Raw genomic sequence first — 5,465 nt, forward strand, 5'->3', positions numbered from 1 at the left:
TTAATTCTCTGGGTTTTCATTTGCACTGAAGAGAACATATTCAAAGTCAATGGCAGCCTGCATCTGCCAGCATACCCAAGAATTTGTTTTTTTAATTAATTTCTAAATTTAACGCTTTCTATCTTTGAAGCCCAGGTCTCACTCAAATGATAAAGTGTTTCAGAGGTAATGTCACTGAAAATCCCTTTTTCTGCTTTCAGGTTAACTCCCCAGTATTGAAAGTGAGCTCAGAAGTAGTTCACCAAACTCGTGTTTGTGTAAACACTTGGCTATACCTTATGTAGATATGCTGTACTTATTTTGTTAGCAATGATAATTACTTAGGCTATTAGCTGAGTAAAAAACCAAACCTGCAGACTATTTTCTTATGTAATAGCTGTATAGAGCAATAGTATTAGAAAATCAAGGAGTAGACTTACAGGAAGATGAGGAAAGATTCCCTGATCACTGGGGACTGCATAAACTGTGGCTGTATATTTTGTGTAAAATATTTGCTTTTTCAGTGTGAAAACAATGTTAGAGTGAGTCACTCCAAGAATCTTAAGGATTGTGCAGATTCTGCATTTTTTTCTATGCTGTGTGCCTAAAAAAGACCTTCTTGATATTTATTGTGGTTACAGATTACATATATATTATATTTATATAATATACTTGTAATTGTAAATATGTATATTATTCTGTATGTAATCGTTTCAAAAGGTGAAACAAGATGGCTTTTTTTAATTAGTCTCCTTCTCCTTCAGTTTGGCTTCTGTTTTATGCAAATATTTTTTTTCAGTCAGTAATAGTTAAGAACTGTATGGCATTACATTTTAACCTATGAATAAAGAGATTGACAAGGTGTTTCTCTGTGATTTCTTAACACATTTATTGTAACACAGCCTGCTTTTTTCCTCAGATGGACTACCCCAAAGACTAACATTTATCAGCTGATTAGAGATGCCAGAAGAACCTGAAAACATACGAAAAAGCTAAATCGGTCATCTTAATAAACTATTGGACTTTTCCTGTGACTACAATAATTACTGTAGCATTATAAACTGGTGTGATACTCTAGGAGGTAATACGTGATTTATGCCTTGTCTTGAGGAGCTTCACAGGTATAAATTCTGACTTTGCTGCTCCTCATAATTGAAGGGTACAAGCTAGTTACAGTGTCCCAGTATCAAATAAAGGACCAGATTTTGAGGTAAATAGCAACTCTCAGTAGGTGCATGCTTCAAGAGGTACAGTGGGGGAAAGCTATGCCAAGCAAATGAAGAGAAGCAAAATCTTAAATCAAAACACTTTAGCAACTTAACATTCTTTAGGGATAACTCTCTTGTCTTTGGAGAGTAATCTCAGATAATTTTCCGTTTCTAACTTGGGAGCTTTTTGAATTAGTTTCCAATCCATCTGAAAGTTTAACTAGTAGCATTAGTTGAAAAAAAGCTGTATTTAATTATCAGGTTTACCGTAACAATTGTTAGGAGCTGTACATATAAAGTTTAAATTTCTAATTTAAAACACATATGTTGAAAAATAAGGAAGACATCTGGTATAATTTAAAGCAGGAACACAAAAAGTTCCACTTAAACACAAGGAAAAAGTTCAGGCTGCCCAGGGAGGGTGTGGAGTCTCCTTCTCTGGAGGTCTTCAGAACCTGCCTGGACACGTTCCTGTGTGTTCTGATCTGAGTGAACTTTTTTAGCAGGGCAGCTGGACTGGATGATCTCTAGAGGTGCCTTTGAACCCTTACCATTCTGTGATTCTATGAATCCCTTCTATGCTGAGTCCACAAATGCAGAAGTCTATTGTTGCACACTACTTGCCTGTAGTGATATGTACTTTTAGTTACATAGGCTCTAGTTTCAAATGTTAAGTGGTGGTCAAATGTCTGCCACTACACAAGACCTGTTAAAAAGAATGTGAGCAACATCTTGCTGTCAAAGCACAATAGCTACTTCTTTTTAAAGCATCACAAAGCGGACTAATGCCACTTAGCAGACTGCTGAAGGTTATTCTGCTAGGGAATTTATGTCTCGTTTCTGACATTTTGCCTTTCTCCTTGAATGCTTTTAATGAATATATAGATTTTTTTACTTCTTTGAACTACTGCTTCTCGATTGGTTGCTTCCTGGTAGCCCCAATTAGCATGTCTCACCTCAGCTTCATGACATTTTTCAGACTTGAGAAAGCCTAGAATGTATGACCTGTCTACTACCAGATGTTTAATTCACAATTTTATTTTAACCATGATTAGGCATCCCAAAGTGCTGAAGTGAAGGCAGTGTCTATCCTGCTTAAAGAAGCTGAACTGGTAAAAAAAAAAGCAAGCTAGATGTGAATGTTTGAAAACATTAAAAGTAATTACTATGAAGTGTAACGTACAAATCTTTGGATATTGAGGAAAAATTGCTGAAGAAAAGTAGGAAATTACATGTGAAGCTGCAGATAAGCCAAGGGAATTCATACTGCTTTCATATTTTAGGAGCAAGTTGCTACTTACTGTCCTTATGGATAAAAAGAAGTTAAAACTAGAGGGTAAGGGAAAGCGATTTAAGATCTGTATCTACTTAAAAGCTAGAATATATGTCATGTCAGTCATAACCCCAATTAATTTGCCTTTTTTTTTTTTTAAGGAAAAGATTATTACAAAAGGCAGTCATGCTTAAAATGAAAGAAAATCTTATTTGTATCTCATGCCCTCAGAAATAGCTTAAGAACAAAATCGTCCATGAGGAAAGTGAATATAGATTTCTAGTATAATTTATTGCAGAAGGTCTGAAGTTTTTGAAACTATAACACTTAGTGAGATCTGACTTTCCCAAAGAAAGATAACAGAATCAGTCAGCATCAGTATAGCACAAAGGCTGTGTCATTAACTCAATTTTCTTCAGTAGAGGTTCTCAAATTCATTGAAGTGCAGGACAGAGATGATACAGTCTCATTGCTTGTTTTCAGTCTTTCCTGGTGTATCAAAATTGTATTGATAACCTATAGACTATCATGCAGAGATTAAAAAAAAAAAAAGGCAGAGAAAAGGATAACGAAAGTCAACAAAAGTTGAAAAATCATAACACTCGGGGAGCAGCCGGTACATGTTAGCTGATGAATCCTCATGCCAGTGTAAGAGGAACAGTGATTCTGTCACACTAGGGAGGTATCAGTTAACGTTTGTGATAACAGGAGCAGAGAAAAGAAGGCTATGTTTGCAAAAGGATTTTAGATACTTTGAAAATATTTGACTGTATTGACCACCATGAAAGACTTATCATGCATTGTTCAGCTGAGATACAGTGTACTCAAAAAAGGCTTTTTACCACTACATCATCTCTGAGAAATTAGCATAAATCTAGTTATGCCAGTTTTAAAAAATGTGGGAAATTTAATCTAAGCATTTAAATGGCTAGTTAAGTTCTGTGGTTTGAGGAAAAACAGGAGGAAACCAGAATGATGTGATTTAGCGGCTTTGCCACTGGGTGGTGCTCATATTTCATATCTGCAGGTAAAATAGCATGTTCAGGAGTTCTAAAGGGGTGGAGAATGCTATATTTTTATTCTCTGCCAAGATGCACAACTAAAACTCAGGACTTTACTAATCTTTGGAATTTTTTTATGTCCAAGAAAGAAAGACGCAGCAAATCTTTAATGTTAGTAGAAGCAACAAAACTTCCCAGTATCCCAGTGCTAAGTCTTGGGTCTTGAGGGCAAGCAGCAACTTCTTGATTCAATATTTTGAAATAAACAATTTTATAACATACTTCCCCCCCCCTCAAATAGTCAATTATTTGTTTTTTCTTAAATTATCAAATTAATAAATAAATTAATTAGTGGAATAAGAGAATCTCAGACTATAATACTACTACTAACGCTAATAAAAATATTGAAAACTTTAATGCTTGTCACTGCCATCATCAGCAAATGCTGAAAGTCACGACAAAGTAGGTGGGATTTAAGGGAGCAGCAAGGAACATCAAGAAGGGATAACAGACGACAAAGTGACTCAAGCCTGCAACTTGCTTCTGAGGAAAGCAACTAGTGTGTTTTCAAGGCAGTATGGCTATTAATCCCTTGGGCAGATATTTAACCCTTTTGGTAGAGTATGTAAAGCATTTCTCACTAGCTCTGACAAAACCACCATGTACTGTATTCACCATTATTTCACACTAAAAGACACTCTTGTCTCAAATCAGCATCAATTCATGTCTTTGTTGTTGATTTTTTCACAACAAATTACACAAAATGGCAATGAAAACTCCCATGCCACAGTCATTAAACTATGGTGTTAAAGAATTTATTAGCTAAAAACCTGTTGTCCCTTTTTAATTCAGTCCTGTATCTTTTTCTGCTTTTGAGATGCCCTCTGGATATCTCACATCCAATCCGAATTCAACAGGTAGAAAAAGAAGATGTGTTTTCCATCACTAGAAGTTCAAGGATAAGGGATACTCTTTTAAGTAGAACTGATTGGTGAAAGAAAAATGGTATGGAAAGAAGAAAGAAATTTGCTTCAAAGTAAGCCAAGTTGATTTTCAGATTTTTTATTCAAGCAAAAATGTAATACATGCAAAGGAAGAGTCAAGTTCACAATCCAAAGAATAAGGAATTAATAAAAATGTTAAAAGAGTGGTGAAAGGGGGTGGAATGGAAATACAGCTCATTAAAAGAAGGAAAAAAGAAAAAGATACTGCAGAAATAAAACCCAATGAATGACAAAGTGTAAATTGCATGGTTAGTAAGTGACTGGAAAGATAAAGAAGTATGGAGAAATAAAAGGACATCAGAAAGTGAACAGGTTTGATGGTTATGTGAAGGATGATGGAATCAAGCCTTTAGAAGAATTAGACTGCAGTTATAGCTGTTAAGGAGATTTATGAATAAAAAGTGGTTGAAATTTTGTTAGAATAGAAGGACAGAGAGAGAAGGAATGAATTAGGAAAAGAAGATGTTAGACTGGGAAGATCGACTTGGGCTGTGTCAAAATCAATTTCCCTTTAAGTATTCAAGCACCTTTGACATACTGAGAAGCCTGATCGTTTTTCATAAAGCATTTTGAGATGTTCTGGGGAAAGGTGTTAAATGTAGCCTTCCAAAATGAGTTTATTTTACCTGTCTTATTTGAAGACAAAACTATCAGAGTAGAATAGGTTAATTGTGCCGTGAATTTAAGATTTAAAAAGTAGCACAGAAAATTCATTGTATGAAGATATGAAGTGAAGAAAAAATGAGAGTGCGTTACTAAAAGCTCTGGGTTGGAGACCACTGTGTTACTGTGATTTCGCATTGTGGTAAATCTCCTGAGCATTTGCCTAGTATCAAGGGTAAGAATAGTCCTGGCCATTACTCACAGACTTGAAAATAGTAAAAAACTCAAAGCACCTAAATGATATGCATTTTACTGCCTTGACTCTGGAATGTAAACCAGATATCCAGCCTCCCATATGCAGTGCATCTGGACAGTGAAGTGTTCCAAAATTATAGAT

The sequence above is a fragment of the Colius striatus genome, chromosome 1 (genome assembly GCF_028858725.1).
Source record: "Colius striatus isolate bColStr4 chromosome 1, bColStr4.1.hap1, whole genome shotgun sequence".
In the NCBI taxonomy this organism is placed as follows: Eukaryota; Metazoa; Chordata; class Aves; order Coliiformes; family Coliidae; genus Colius; species Colius striatus.